The sequence below is a fragment of the Euprymna scolopes genome, chromosome 12 (genome assembly GCF_053919585.1).
Source record: "Euprymna scolopes isolate OS-2025 chromosome 12, ASM5391958v1, whole genome shotgun sequence".
Taxonomy (NCBI): Eukaryota; Metazoa; Mollusca; class Cephalopoda; order Sepiida; family Sepiolidae; genus Euprymna; species Euprymna scolopes.
Genome location: NC_136493.1, coordinates 78,687,773 through 78,705,842, shown reverse-complemented (window position 1 = coordinate 78,705,842; position 18,070 = coordinate 78,687,773).

Here is an 18,070-nt window from a genome sequence, read left to right as displayed (position 1 = left end):
CAGTAATTGTCACAGACACACGTAGCCGATCACGCAGTGCAATACGTCCTTAACCTTACATTTTACTCTCTATTTACTCTATTTCCCTTTTCTTTCTCCTCTCGTTTTTCTCTCCTCTTTTTCTTGCTATCTTACTGCACTCATGAAGAGGTGACAGCGGTCAAGTGGTTAACGACGCGGGTTGACAACCTTGGTGTTCCAAGTTCGAATCTAGTTCGTTCCACACCCACACAAAAAAAAATCACTTTCACTTAGGATCTTGGAACCTTCTCGTGGTTCTTCCCGTAAGTACCCGATGTCATTCTAGAAAGAATTCTGACTCGAAAATTACCGGGGAACAAATCTTAACAATAGAATCTTTGGATTCATGCAATATGATGATGATGATGATGACGTTCGCTATCAGTAATTGTTTTCTCGTGTAAACGATCTGTGTTCGTGCGGTATGAATCGCGTTTAAGTATTTTATGAACTTTTGTAAACTTTTCAGTTTTGTTTAAAAAAATATCATTTTATTTTAGTTGGTGATAGGTCATCTTGCTGGACGCTAGACATTCACCAGCCATCTTATACATTTAAAACCGAAGGATCGGTTTAGGATTCTAACCGTCCTCTTAAATGCCACTGGTCGTATCTCACTTGCACGTTGTTCACCGGGTATATTTGCCATGTAGTTTTTGAAATTCTTTTGCATAAGTTCGGTTGCTCCTATAATTTCTAGGATGATAATGATTTTCCTAAGATTCCAGCTTCTTTTCATGTAATGCTGTAGTGGAATGGGGACGTAAATGGATGGTCACATTCAATGCTGCCAAAACTAAACTCGTTTCCTTCAATAATTACAAGAAACCTTCTCTACCACCAATGGCAATGGCCAATGACTCTTTATCTGAAAGTACATCTTTTAAACTCCTCGGCCTAACGCTCACAGGAAACATGAGTTGGAACAATTATATTGAGAGTATCGCCAGGAACGCTGCAAAGAAGGCAGGTTCTCTCTACCGTGCTAGAAAGATACTGACGCCCGAAAATATCCTATACCTCTATAAGGCCACCATTCGTCCATGTACGGAATATTGTTGTCATATTTGGGCTGGTGCATCTGCTACTAATCTCTCGCTCCTAGGCAAGGTTCAAAAGAGAGTCGCCAATCTGATAGGTCCTGAACTGTCATCTAAACTTCAACCTCTGTCCCATCGACGAAATGTTGCATCCCTCTGCCTGTTCTACAAGTACTTTAACGGTGAATGCTCTGAAGAACTGCAAGTACTTTCGTCCCCTCGACGTAAATACCCCCGACAAACCCGACAAGCAGCTAAATCCCACCCCTTCACAGTAGAGATCCCTAGATGTAAAAGAGATTTCTACTCCAGTAGTTTCTTTTCCAGAACAGCTAGACATTGGAATTCCCTTCCGGGTCCCTGCTTCCCCAACTGTACTGACATGCAGAAGTTCAAGTGTAATGTGAACCGACATCTTGTTGCCCAACTCCCTACACAGTACCCCTGATGCCTATGTCCCTGATAGTATCCCCCTACGACCAAGTTGCAATGTGTCTTGTTTGGGGTGAAAATGTAAAAAAAAAACAAACCCAAAATGCATAAGCCGTTTTCTTCAGCTAGCTTCACAAATGTGTATAAAAAGAATGTTTTTATTTGCACTGAAGCATTTCCTCATTTTCCCTCTTTCATTGATCAATACTTTCATCGAGAATACTTACAAAGCTTTAAAATATATTCAATATTCCATTCACAGCACTAAACGCAAATAACCTAATATCCACAAAACAGACTAACACTACAAAAGTTTATCCTCAAACCAACGCAATCAACACAAATAACACTGACAAAATTAACAGAAATAAACCTTTCATGGTTCTTACAAAAACTATTAAAATATGGCATAAAAATAGTAACTTAAACTTCTAAAACAATTATAGATTTAATCAACACCAACCCCTGTCCCCATCTACCCCTAAGAACACTTTTGCATCAACAAAATAAAATGTGACTCATAATATTGGAGATGCGTCCACATAAAAAAAAAACTACAAACATAAACGGCCCTTCAAACACAACAATCTTACAAACGCACAAGTCATACATTGGAACACATACAACGTTGACTTTACAATCTGAACCCTCCTCTTCTGAAGTGAATCCTTTTACGTCACAAATACATCGCGAGTGCTGTAATTCTTTTCTCATCACCATAGACTCGGATATTATTCTTTTAAGCAGGACAAATTAAGTACATAGAACTAAGAAAAAAAAAGAAAAGAAAGTTAAAAATTAAATCAACTCAAATTCTTGGAAGATAATCCATCGAAAAATTAAGTGTATTCAAGGATAAAGTAAAACGGTAGTTAATATCCAGTACATTTGCATGCACAATAGTCTGGAGGAAAGATATCAATGTTTGCAATGAATCTGAAAATGTACGGAAGGAGTAATCCGAAGAAGTAATCCATATCCGGGTAAGGTAATAAGAGAAATTCTTACGGAAGACAACCTGTATCAGTGTACCTTGTGTGTAAAATGTATATTCATCCATATCAAAAGGGTTTAAAAGGTGCAGTAAAAGTCGAAAAAGGTCCAAGCACAATTTAATTGTAAAAAATCTGTGTGTCTTCTTCAAGTCACTTTATAACAACTATTCCAACAACAACAGCAACAGTTGGAACAACAAAGATAATTCGGACAAGAACAACAACAGTTTGAACAACAGAAACTATTCCAACAACAACAGCAACAGTTGGAACAACAAAGATAATTCGGACAAGAACAACAACAATTGGAACAACAAAAAACAATTCCAAGAGCAATTGGGAGAACAAAGACAATTTCGACAACAACAACAATTGAAACAATAACAACAATAATTCCAACAGCATCAACAAGAGAGTTTAGAAAAGTTATTCAAACAACAGGCAAAATACAGTAATTACTTTTAGAGGACGTATCATTCAGGACCACAAAATCAGCAAGTTCGACGATTATTTCGACTGAAGAAATTTTAATTTCATTCTTGGAATTTAAATGCAACCAGGATATGTAGTAATTTTTACTTACGGAAACTCGATGTGGAGAGGTGAAGCAATGGAATTCTGTGTGGCAGTCGTCCAAGCAAAAGGTTTGAAAGTGCTTGGTCGATTGCTTTTATAATAGTGTTTGTTTTTTGTCCACTCACGTGGGTTGGAGGTGACAACATTTGCATAGAATCGATTAGTGGGTTATAAAAACACTATCGTCGATGTTGGTCTTTTTGTTTAGTTCAGTTATACGTTTCATAGTAACTATTACAAAGACGATCTGTCGTAAGCAACGAGACAATTCGTTGCAACTCCAGTTAACAGAGAAAAGCCGTGAAGGATTCACCACGCAAAGTAAGAGTTTCATAAACCCGTTGAGTTGCAGAAACGCCTCCCCCTCCCACTTTAGTCGGTTAAAATCCGACAGATATTGATTCAGCGGTTACAGCATTTTTCGTAAATTTGAAATGAAATTTACAAATAGATGCGAACAATTGTCTAACGAAGAAAAAGTCACGCTATTGTTACAAAAGTTGGGAACAGAAAAACATACTAAATACGCAAATTTAACTCCCTCCCCGAATAACGGAGGGCGTATCATTTAGCGAAACAGTAGAAATTCTGTTAAAAATTTTCGATAAAAGAGATAGTTGTTTCAGACTCGATATAAATGTTTAAACCGAAGACAATGATTTTGTCTCGTATGCAGGGATGGTAAACGCACAGCAGCAAGCATACAAATATAAGAAATTATCAAGCGACATATTCAGACATCTAATTTTTCTGCAAAAGCTAACGACAACGAAGCACAATGAAATTAGATCAAGAATTCTTAGTATTATGGAACATAACACAAACGTTACGCTGCAAAAAGTAACAGGACAATGCCAACATCTGATTAAATATTAAAAAAATGATAATAATTGGATGGAAGAGAAAAGCATATCAAGAATCCAGACTTTGAGACAAAAGTCGAGTCAAAATAAAGAAAAAATATTACATGCAGTGCGTGCAGTGGAAAGAATATTAAAATGCCTGTTTCTTTAAGAATAAAATATCTTTTAATTGTGGGCATGTAAGTCATAAAATTTTCGATTGTCTGGCAAAACAAAGACATATAAAAATAAAGTTGAAATTAAAGATGAACTTAGTAATGTCTAAAAACGAAATGAAGGAAAGTCAAAGAACTTGGAAAAATAGGGTTTCCGCGATTAACGAACACAGTAAAATTACCAGGAGTTATTAGTTAAAAATCAAAGTTCAAAGGAAAATTAAGATGTAACATTTCGTTCATGGAAAAATGTCAAATCGAAAGTGTATATACTCCCTCATTCAGAAAATCGCTTTGGCCCAGACTGGATTATACTGTCTTAGTTACGAGAATTAGCGATTTATTAGTTTTGTAACAAAATTCACGTCGCAGAGAAAAAGTCAAAGAAGTATATAAAGACCCTAGCCATTAAGAACCAACGAGAGAAACGAAAAGGACAGATTTTGCTTCACACCGGTGTGATCTTAACCTTCGCACACGAACATGACCTGTGTAAACAAATTTATAATGACCAACATTTTTGATTTTCGAAGACTTTCGCCAGCAAGATTTTTGTAATGTAGAGTATGTTTTTTTTTACATTTATAATAAAACTATTTATTCCAAACATTTTAATGAAAGGCATTTAGTTTTTAAATAATACAAATCCGTTGTTCCGGTCTACAGGTTTTCATTTTGAAAGGAATAATACAAAAAAAATCATGAGTTATATCATGTTTTAGTAGGCAGTTTTATTTTAAAATGAGAAAAAAACGACTTATATTATTTACAAAACATTTTGTAGGGAAACAGGATTTTCCTTACATTAAAAACCGACATAAGAATTGAGAATTTGGGACTCTGATCTTTCCTGCTTGCGGTTAGTGAAAGAGAAATTCTTCGAAACCGAGTCAACTTTATGCATAATAAAATCACATCTGTAAGCAACACGTATAAACAAGCTAGAATTTTAGAATACATAATTTTATTTACAAATATTTTATAAATTTTATTTTTACAAACAAATTTTTGCTATTTGTTTACTTTACAAGAATAAAGCAAGCAAAATAAGTATTTTGCTTACTCTACAAGGGTAAAGTTAGATGCACGGTAAGTTTTTAATGTAAGAAACAAAATATATTTGAACAAAATGCATTTAAATAAATGAGTAACATTGTTGTTGTTCTTTTTAACTTTTCGCTACATCGGCCGACTCTCAATACAACGCACAGATGGCTCTTAATACATAGAAACAAACAGAGCTGACTCTCAATAGACAGCAGCAGACACAGCTAGCTCTTGAAACATGGCGCTAGATACAGTTAGCTTTCAATACACTGCACCAGACAAACGTATGTCGTAAATCTCTCTAGCACAACAACAATTTTCACAAAGTTCGACTCTCGAAAGGGGGAACAGGAGAGGAAATATCTGCGTGCTTGTTGAGCGTAACTTTCAAATCGCCATGCGTATTTTCCCTTTCTTCTCCATTTTCCTCCCTCCTTTTCGATTTTAATACTTATATATGTCTTCAAGTTCGTGACGTCAAGATCAGAAGAGAGAGAATCAGAGAGAACTTGGTTATTTACGGCCTTTGATGTGTTACAATAAATGGTAGTATCGTCAGCATAAATGTCTACGAATGGTAGGATGTGATTTGGGAGATCATTGATGTAGATTAGGAAGAGAGGATGAATCCCTGAGGGACTCCAGCATTAATACCGTGAGCTTCTGATTTCTACCCAACAAAGAATATTGGCAAAAATCTGAAAGTGTAAGATAGAAAGTAATACAACGAGTTATCGGAAAGAAAAAAAAATGAAGTTTTTAGTTAGTTATAAGCAAGGCTTAATATTTGAAAAGATTTATGTTTAAATAAATGGGATGAGTTCAAACGAGTGTTTGATTAAATGAAGCTGTAAGAATAATAGTGTATACATTAAATAGTGATAGGTAGAAAGTCAAATAATAAATCGGCTACACGCGAAAGAATTTAACCTATGAATAAAAATAAGCAGTGGTTTTGGATTACAGAGGAGGAGTGAAGTGCAACAGGGTGAACACCTTTACTACTCCCACAGTGAGATTACGTATTTGAGAAAGTACGCCCACTAGGATTAAAAAAATATCAAACAAGGACAACATTTATGTATCGTGGGTTAGGAACACGCTATTTTAGTAGTAATTGTAAGTAGTGAGCGTAAAAGTTGCTCTATAATGTCAAAAGTTCCAGAAGAAATCGTTATATATATATATATATATATATATATATATATATATATATATATATATATATATATATATATATATATTCGGTTTCGAAAAAGCGACTAAGCTATAGTGTAGGATAGCAAGAGAAATCACTTTCTTCTTATTCTTTTTAAATTCATTATTATTTCGATCACTGAACAAGCCCTTTCTCTAGAAAGCCCACGGTTTAAAACCCAAACCAGAAACAGTCCAGAAAGAATCGACCATATATATATATATATATATATATATATATATATATATATATATATATATATATATATATATATATATAGTCTTGGAAGTTTTTTTAACTTTTAAAACTATATATATATATATATATATATATATATATATATATATATAAAAACTTATTTAATTTTTATATTTTTCATCATTCGCTGGAAAACTATTTCGTCAGTAAGTCATTTAATCACCTGCAACCACTGCATCAACTTGCTCTCTCGAATTTACAATAGCCCTAAAGTTAATTTAAGGAATCATCAGTTGTTTACCAAGAAACGCTGTTTCGGGGATTTAAAAACAAAACAGTAGATTAAATCATCGCTCCCCAGCAGTGTTGATTAAACACTACCTCCATTAATTACAAAAACAAAAAATGGTCCAGATATTAGATCTAGTTACCTACTCTTGATTAATTTGGGTAACCTATTCGTTATAAAAATGTCTTCTTTACCTGTAAGATTGGTCTGTTTCCAAATTGAAAATGGATATATATTTTTTTTAAATTTACCAGTGTTGTATTTATAAGATTAGGATGAATCCATTTTACTACTTATCACCCCCTCCTATGATTAGTACTTTATATATTTACATTTTTATTTAATTATAAAATATATATAAAAGTTAAATATATAAATTGAATATATATATATATATATATATATATACAAAGGGGGTTAGAACAGTAATCTAAAGAGCAGAGTGTATTTTAATGTGATAGTAAAATTACTAATTTAATTAAAACACAAGAAAAGAACAGTGCTCGTTGTAATTCAGATATATAATAAGCTCGATAGGCAAATATCTTTAATCTACTTTAATATTTAGCAATGTGATTGGTAATTTAAAATTCAAATTAGAATTAAAAATTAAAAATCTGTTTTCATAAGAAGGAACAACAACAAAATCAATAATTTGTACGATCTATTCGGAAACGATGTTTTTATTGTGATAGACATTAAGCCACGGACAATAATTTTGACATAGTTATCTTTTAAACAAAGTCTCCTCATCAGCAAAAATATTGGGTGGTTTTTTTTATATGTAAAAGACACCATAAATAAACCTAGAATTTATTAAGTAAGGCAGATGTATCTGGAAAAAATTAAAATAAAAAGGAAAATATTTACTTGATAAGTAAAGCAATATGGGTCGAGAAAAAAATAGAGTAAAATTATAAATCTCAATTTGGTTTAAATATAAGGTTATAATAATATGTTTTTAATAAAAGTTAAGAATTAAGTATACACACACACACACATATATATATACATATATATACACACATATATATATATATACATATATATACACACATATATATATATAAATATATATATATATATATATTTTCCTTTTAATTGTTTGCCTTTTGAAAACCGTAATTATCGTCAAAGCATTCATTTGGATGTTGAATGTACCTTATAAATGTACGAAATGTTGAATTTTCAAAAAGAACGCCAATAGAACATTTTTTAGCGGTTAGAATATGTTAGCAAACGCCTAATTTAAAATTAAGCAAATATTTTTTTAAAAAAAAGTGTGTGTGGGGGGATAATCTTATTTTTCTAATTAAATAATCAAAGGGAGATAATTAGTGTTTATATGGCACGAAAACTAACTAATATAACGCAGGACGAAATTAAAGTAATACTCGTAGCTAGAAAATCTTTAATAACCTTTGATAACAAATATTGGACCAGAAAAAATACCCCTGACCACTTCAACGTTATAATGGGCTCGACGGACTCAGCTCAGGTCACCGATCTGGTCGGCTTCTTCCTTTTAGATGAAATTCATTCTATACTCCATGAACAATTCAAACTTGAAGGAGGCCTATACAGAGATGATGCACTTTTCGTGATAAACTCCAAAAATAAAAATTATGAAAAAGAAATTAAATCCTTACATAAATTATTTAAAAATTATGGACTTACTATAAAAATCGACACTAATAAAAAAAATTGTTATTATCTTAGACATAAAACTCTACCTTTGAACCCTATCATAAACCTAACCAATCTGTACTATATGTCCATAACGAATCAAACCACCCTAGATCAATATTGAAATCAATAGTTCCCAATGTCTCTTTAAGAATTTCTAGGCTATCTTCTAACAAATCTATATTCAACAAAAATGAAAAATATTACAATGAAGCCCTTAAAAACTCAGGATACAAATCACAAATCAAACTCCTAAATAAAAATGATAGAAACAAAAACTGCATTGAAAATAAACCTACTAATAGCATAATAACCTATAATATGGCCATATCATCCCGTATGCGAGTTACAAAAAATGACCAATAAGCAAAACAAAGCAAAATGAAACCGCAAGTACTAGATACAAATACAAATAATCAGAAAACAAAACAGACATAGGGAGACCCTATGGTTCAACCCTCCATATTCCAAAAATCTTGAGACAAACATAGCCAGAGAATTTTTTAAAATATTAGAAAAATTTTTTAAAGCCCCTCATAGATACAGTAAAATCTTTAATAAGAACACAATCAAAGTGTCTTATTCAACTATGCCAAACCTTCATCAAAAAATAATTAGTTCTAACAATAAAAAAATTAATAATATACAAAATGCAAATACAGAAAATATAGCAGGCTGTAACTGTAGAAGAAAAAATAGATGCTCCTACAAGGTTCATGCAAATAAAAAAATGTAGTTTATAGCTGCACAGTATCGCAAACCCCAAATTTAAATGAGGTTAACAGCGACCATAACTCGACCACCCAATTAAATAACTACACCAATTTTAAACAATCTACCAATCAAATACAGACCAACCCATCACATACCAATGCCACCCCTAATCTACCTGAAAATAAATATATTAAACAAGACGCAATCTACTTTGGTTCCACATCTGGACTTATTAAGCATAGGATTTTACCCCATAAGCATTCTTTTAAAAACCACTCCCTGTTAAACCAAACCACTCTGATGTCTTTTACATATAAAAAAACCCACCCAATACTTTTGCTGATGAGGAGACTTTGTTTAAAAAAAAACTATATGTCAAAATTATTGTCCATGGCTTAATGTCTATCAAAATAAAAACATCGTTTCCGAAACAATCGTACAAGTTATTGACTTTGTTGTTGTTCCTTCTTATGAAACAGACTTTTAATTTTTAATTCTAATTTGAATTTTAAATTATCAATCACATTACTATATACATATATATATATATATATATATATATATATATATATATATATATATATATATATATTTATTTATTTGTACAATACATTTTATACATTACTAACATAGTTTTGGATTTGCTTTATTAATATATTCTGGTTGATTTTATACGCTGCAAAAGCATCAGGATAACGAACAAATGTTTTATTTAACTTTTTAAATATTTTAGTTTTATTCCCACCTTGTTTTACCGTCCTTATTACTAAACTAGAAACTGGTTGTATAAAATCTATTAATTTTAAAGTAATGCGAACTATTCTCAAAATCTGACATAATGGTTCTATAAAACATAAAAACAGGACAGGTACTATCTTTATGCAGCATACAAACTATGTGAAAGGGGAAAGCGTTTCTTTTATCAAATATTTTATAAAGAAAAATTCCATCCTCAATTTTTATATCTAAATCCAGAAATGTAGCTTGTTTTCCACTATGTTCACAATTAAATTCTAACTCCTTTGGATGTATTTAGTTTCGCTATTTTTATTTTTTACGCCAGAAAGCTTTAGAGTTTGAAAAGTCAATATATTTACCTTTACCACCTTTAAAACTAGACCTACAGTATTTTTTAATTATTTTATAGGTTGTTCGTGTGGAATTTAGTATATAACGTACTAAAATCATAAGTCGCTATAGAGTTTGCTTTTATGATGGAATTTATGTTATCTAGTTTTTCTTTTACTGGTTGGCAATTATTTACCACCCAAAATAGATTTATACGACTATAGAATTTTCTTTTCTGATGTAAATTATTTAGTTGATTTATAATTAATTGAAACACTTTAGATATAGCTTTACTTAAAGATTTTGTAATGCACGTCTTTGAAGCTACAATAAACCTATCGCTAACTGGATTTTTGTGCATTTTAGGTATCCAGTATATACATGGATTTTTTTTTATTTTCTAACTTAAATTCTACTTTTTAACTAACTAGCATTTCAGTCCGGCGTTGCCCGGGTGTTGGAGGAGTGTGCTGAGCAAAAAAAAAAAAAAAAAAAGTGATAGTAAGAAGGAAGGCTCGAACCCGTACCGCGAAGGAGGAAACGAACGTCAAAAAATGACGTCTTTGCTGTTACGACCACGTCCAAACCGGAAGTGACCTAGATCTAAATTAAGGCTAGACAATCGAAAAGAGGGGATGACTTTCGAAAATATCGGCGAAAAAAGCGACCCCCCCCTATTGAAAAGTGCCCAGCTGAGGTTGAACAAATTATTGTTTTTAGCCAATTTTTCGGTATTTGTCGTCCGAAGGGATGGGCTTCAAAACGATATTGATCTTGTGAAAAATCCGCTGCCTCTGTCGAAAGTTTTGGGCAGACATGCAAACATACATACATACATTTATATATTGGTAGCTCAAATGTTCGACCGAAACCGATAAAAAATCGTGGCCTATCTCTGGTTACCCTTTATGTAAAATTTCAAATGTTTAGACCAGAAATTGTCTGAGTAATTGGGTAGAGACCGCAGAGGTTAAATGTTTTTTAATTTGACCCTTATTATGACCCCTTAACATTTATGTTTTAGGCTCAAATCAAGTTATTAAGTTAGATCCATGTCCAAGGAACCTATATGTAAAATTTAAAGTGTTTATACCCAAAATTAGCGGAGGAGTTTGGTAGAGTTTTCAAAGGTCAAATCTTAGAACTTTGACCCCTTAACAGCCAAATTTCTGGCGGAAAGTGGATTACAAAGATTTTCCCAAATCTCTGCACCCTGTATATAAAATTTCGAGTCTGTAGACATAAAATTGAGAGAGTTATTGCGTAGGGAAATGTCCACAGACAAACAGACACACGCACACAGACAGAGAGACAGATATGTTCACTTTAATAGATATACTAGCACGAGTGCCGGCGTTGCCCGGGAGTTTGGAGGTGTATGCTGAGCAAAAAAAAAAAAAAAAAACAAAACAAAAAAAACGTCAATTTTTTTTTATTTTGACCCCTATTATGACCCCTTAACCTTTATTTTCTGGGCTAAAATCAAGTAATTAAGTTAGATACGTGTCCAAGGGACCTATATCTAAAATTTCAAGTGTTCAGACCCAAAATCTTCGAAGGAGTTGGTAGAGTTCTCAAATGTCAAATCGTTGAACCTTGACCACTTAACAGCCAAATTTCTGGCCGAAATCCAATCACATAGATTTTCCCAAACCTCAGCACCCTGTATATCAAATTTCGAGCTTGCAGGCTCAAAATTGAGAGAGTTATTGCGTAGGGAAATGTACACACACACACACACACACGCACACACACACAGAGACATGTTCACTTTTATAGATATACTAGTATTTCAGTGCGGCGTTGCCCGGGTGTTTGGATGTGTCTGTTGAACAAAAAAAAAACAAACAAAAAAAGTGGTAGTAGGAAGGCAGGCTCGAACCCATACCGCGAAGGAGGAGGAAAAGGACGGAGTAAAAACCTGACGTCTATGCTGCTACGATCACCGCCAAACCGCAAGCGACTTTTTTTTTTAATTAAGGCTAGACAATCTAAATATAGTAAGTCCATAATTTTTAAATAATTTATGTAAGGATTTAATTGCTTTTTCATAATTTTTATTCGTGGAGTTTGTTACGAAAAAAGTGACCACCCTGTAAAAAGTGCTTAGTTGAAGGTGAAGATATTAAAGCCAATTTTTCGATATTTGTCGTATGAAAGATCGAACTTTTAAACGATACTGATATTGGTAAAATCCGTCGCCTCTGCCGAAAGTTTTAGGCAGACATGTAATCATACATACATACATTTATATATTGGTAACAAAAATTTTTTGATCCAAATCGATAAAAAAGCTTGCCCTATCTCTGAATACCCTTTATGTAAAATTTCAAATGTATTGACCAGAAATTGTCTGAGTAATTTGGAAGAGACCGCAGAGGTCAATTTTTTTAAAACTTTGGTCCCTATTATGACCCCTTAACATTTATTATTTTGGGCTCAAATCAAGTTATTAAGTTAGATCCATGTTCAAGGAACCTATATCTAAAATTCCAAGTGTGTAGACCCAAAATTGTCGGAGGAGTTCTCAAAGGTCAAATCGTTTAACATTGACCCCTTAACAGGCAAATTTCTGGCCGAAAACCGATCACATAGATTTTTCCAAATCTCAGTACCCTGTATATCAAATTTCGAGTCGGTAGACTTAAAATTGACAGAGTTATTGTGTAGGGAAATGTACACACACAGACACACGGACACGTTCACTTTTATAGATATATAGATAATATTTCTACTTATAAAAGCTATATTATTTGCCACTTTATGAATGGGAACTATTACAAACTTTTCTTTAAGCATTTTAAGTTCCTTAAGTATTTCTGCATTTTTAAGAAGAGGATTAGTTTTTTTAGGGTGTTCAAATTATTTCATACGTTCAACATTTTCATTTACGAATTCAAGCACATTATTTTCCATTCATCAAACATAGAATGTAATACTCTCTAGTGCTTAGTTACTTCTTTAACGCGTTTAGTGTAATTAAGGCATTTAGGGTCTCTATAATTTGAACTTTTTCTAAGGAGTCTTCTTAATTTATATCTTTTTACTATCTTTGGATTTCCTGTAATTACATGGTTTTTCTCATTATTACAGATAGGAGAGGAATTACATTTACATTCTGGAATATTTATAACATTATCATTTATATTAATATGTTCTACGGTTTTTTTTTTATAATTTAAAACCTTGTTACGTATGGTTGGCCCTAGTTTATATGTAACTATTGTTTTTTAAAATCTTTTGTTTGTGGTTCATTTGGTAGTAATTGTATGGTGTTTTGTTTATTCAATATTCTAGGTAAATTTATATCATCAAAACCTTTATTTTCATACAAAACTACACAGATGTTTCTAGGCTTCTTTTTTTATACCTTCCACAGATGGCTTATATAATTTAGTGTCGATTATATCCAGAATATATTTGTACCATTCAATGAAATAGTCTTTCCTATATATCGTATTCAGTTGTGATAATATTTCCGATGCTATTTCCTTCAAAACTTTTTTTTTTATTAAAGAGTTTTCTAATATAATTGAAAGACTCAGAAATTTTGGTAATTATAATATCGTTAGTTTTACTAAAAAATTCCTCGCATGAAATAGCTGATTCTCTATTGTTTCTATTAACATAAGTTCTATCTCTAATACCGCAGTGAGGCAAAGCTTGATATAATCGGATTTTCGGAATTGTGTAGGTTATTTTTTTAAACTTTAATATTTAAACCATATGGGTAAATTACTCGCATTTTTTAAATTATGTCGTCTTCCTTATCCTGAGGTATCTTTAGGATATCATTAGCTACATTTCCTAAACTATTGTTTCCGTTACTTTTAAATATTTCAATAATTTGTACAGAAAAAGACGACTGACTACAGGTTTCTTTAAAGACTTTACCAACATGGATATATCTCATAGTACTAGTTCTATGCAAATTCATACGTTTATTCAGAGGCATTAGAGTTTCTCCTACGTTTTGTAGATTACAATTTTTTACATGACAACAAGTTTGTGACCTAAATAACAAATCTTCTTTAGAATTATTAAGTACAGGATAGACCTTTTTAGTCACGTTTGATTTATATTCTTTAGATGTTATAAGAATATCACAGGTTTTACATAATAAAGCTCCACAGGGAGCAACATTAAAATTATATCGGCCGAACAAGTCCCATTTGCCACTTCGAAAGAAGGAGTTCCTACTTCTATATTACTGGGTGACAAGCTCTAGGGAAACTCACTAGTCTTGAGGACTGCCTAGACCTAGCTGGCGATCTAGCTTTAGTGGCCATATTAAAAGTTATCATTTTATATAATTATTTTTGCGTTTTATCAGTGAAAAAAACAAAAAAAAAACAAACAAAAACAAACAAACAAAAAACAGTACCAGAAAAGTATTTCAATACTAGCTGGGCTAGCCGACGTTGCTCGGGACCATATAAACAATGAGAAAATTGAAGTTGATTTTGAATATAATTGTTATTCTTTGGAGAGAGGAATTTTTAATGTATCATTTGCTATTTCGAACAAAAGGATATTTTACCTACCCTAGGACGGCAATTAAACATATGAAATAATTGTACCTTCCCTAGGACAGGTAATTTACAGAATGTATATGAAATAATTTTATCTTTTTGGGACGGGTAATTTACAACACATATTTAAAATACGTTTACCTACCTCCGGACGGGTAATTTATATGCATATATGAAACAATTTAACATACTCTCAACAGGTATTGTACAACATATATGAAATAATTTCTCTTTCCACCAAGGCTACCATGATTTTAAGAAAATGGAGATCATTTTTAGAAGATGGATCATTAGGATTTCCAAATTAATACATAAATACATTGTATTGGTTAATAAGTTCGCAACCCTTGCTACATCATAAATTTCAACATTACTGCGTTTCTTTCCTCCCTCACTATCGGCACTATTATTGTAAGAAAAATTGTCATTTTTGGAAGATGTCTTAGCAGGATTTTAAAATTAATGCATAAATACACTGACACAGTTAAGTGATTAGACAACCCTTGCTTCATTATCAAATTCCACATAACTCTGTTTCATTTTTCCCCACTAGCGACAATCTAAATTTTTTGGAAAAAAGACGTCATTTTCAGAAGATTACTCAGCCGGCTTTACAAACAAATAAACAAATATGTTGAGAAGCTTTGTGATTCGGCAACCCTTGCTTCACTACAACATTCCACATTACTGTGTTCTTTCCCTCCCTACTACTGACAGCATTATTTTAAGTGAAATGATATCATTTCTTGACCATAACTCAGCAGGTTTTCCAAAAAATTGCATAAATGCATTGACGCGAATGATCATTAGGCAACTTTTCCTTTACCACAATTTTCAATATAATATAGTTCTCCCCCCTTACTACCACAACTGCCAACAACACATTAGTAAGAAATGATGTCATTTTCGGAATATTATTCCATAGTTATTCCATAATTTTGGAATATGACATTGTGGAAGATTGCACCACCCCAAAATGGACATTACTCTCTTCAGCCCCACCCCAAAAGTGAAGGTTTGTTAATTCATATAAAACTCCAAAGTATGTAAAAAAGTAACATAATCATGTCTCACCACTACAACTGTGACGTCATTCCCAGAAGTTAACATTGAAAATTCAGAAAAATATTGTTGATCACCTACAGAAACTGATAAATTTCCTGGGATTATTATTTCAAATAGACCAATAAATTAATTCACATTGCATTATTTTTTTATAAATTCTTCGATCGTAACTGATGCTGTTGATATTGTCAGGAAGTGCTGGTGATGATTGAGGCGGTGACAGGGACGTCGATCAGCTGCTTGGAGTGAGAATAGTGGTCAGTCAGCAGGTTCTTGGGAGTCAGACTGTGAATTAAAAAACCTGTGACATTGTTGACATCGATTTTGTGAAAGTTCTGATGACCCCAAGTTGTTTAATATTTCAGGACATTTTGGATTACACGTGTGAGTAATGAATAGGTCACAGAAAACTGCCATTGAATCTTGATAAAGCTGTTGTAGATTCCTAGGACTTCCTGTAAATGTCGATGGTAGAATAACTGGTACACCAGAATAACCATCTTCATTCCTTGCTAAATGACCCATTAAGCCAGAATATTGAGCAGCTCTTGGTTGACTTTGATAGCTTTTAATGAAGTTAAATAAGCAACCGTCAACTTTTACATATGCAATAGAATTTTGTATTTATTTTGAATTTTATTCAATGAAGATTTGGAAATTCACAAATATTTTTTAAGTCGAATTATTGATATAGATTTCAATTAAATAAAATATACTGTAAATCTTTTAATAAGGAATAAATATTTATTTAAACCATAATTATTGAAACAAAGTATTTTACTGCATAAAAAAGACGGTTATGGGGAGAAGGGTTAACTATTTTGAACCTTCACCTAAATAGCGATTTAATGAAAAAAAATTTAATGGTCTTGTATCTTTTTTTAATAATTTGTTTTAAAATAAGGAAAAAAAAAATCTTTGATACCGCTATTGTAAGAATCATGCTGAAAGCCATTCTTAATATAGAGAGGGGGGTTAACTATTCTGAAACTTCACCTAACAATGTAATAAAAATAATGGAAATATTTTTTAGTTAAATAAAATATACTGAAAATCTTTAAATAGGAAATAAATATTTCTTTAAATAAATTAAATCGTAAGTAATGAAACAAAGTGTTTTATTTCATATTAAAAAATTGTTGTGTCCATTTTTATAGTATTTAAATATGTATGCCCTGTCGGTGGGCATTAGAAGATGATGACTGCCTGTAAAAGAAGCAAAATAAAACGAACAAAACATAAGTAATAACTATGTAAACAACATGAAGATGTATAAAGGTTACAAAATTACTCGATTCGGCATTAAATAACACGAAAAAGGATTGATATGCCGTAGAACAGAAGCAAAACAGAACAAGACGTAAAATATGTTTTGACTCTGTGTTACTCAGTGTATTTGCGAATGGTGACTTTGGTGATTTATTTAATAAAGTCATTCTTGACTTTTGTAACATTTATTTCTAAACTTATTTTTTGTTATGTAAGGCTCACTCAAAAGTAAATAATAAAAAAGATAAAGTGGCACAGTAAAAAAAAAAAAACGATCTCGTAGCGTTAAATGTAAAAAATATATTTATTACTGAATAAAATAGAATAAGCGTTCAATACTACAGAAGACATCGTTAAAAATGTAAGTAAAATACTATACTATTTAAACTGTGGAACGATACCTTCTATGCATAATTGTCTTTAAAATAATCCGGAACCATAAATAGACAGTTAATATATATATATATATATATATATATATATATATATATATATATATATATATATATATATATATATATATATTTATATATATATATATATATATATATATTTGTTCAGGAAGTTTTGGGAAATAAAAGGGTCTAATGATTTTTAACTAATAAAGATTGAACAATAAAGGGAGATAATTCACATTAATTAATGTTTGCGATGATGATGACGCGTTTCATTAATTAATGTTTGCGATGATGATGACGTGACACCGTACGGACAAGCATATTAATATATAGATGTTATAATGTCTGTTAAAATTATAATGTTTGTTAAAAATATACATGAAATAAAGTAATGTTTAAATCGTAAACTGTTTCAACCATTTCCGGCACTGACTTCTTATCCTCCACCACACTGTTATAAATATACATTAAATAAATTAATGTCTAAAACGTAAAATGTTGCAGCCATTTTCGGGACTGACTTT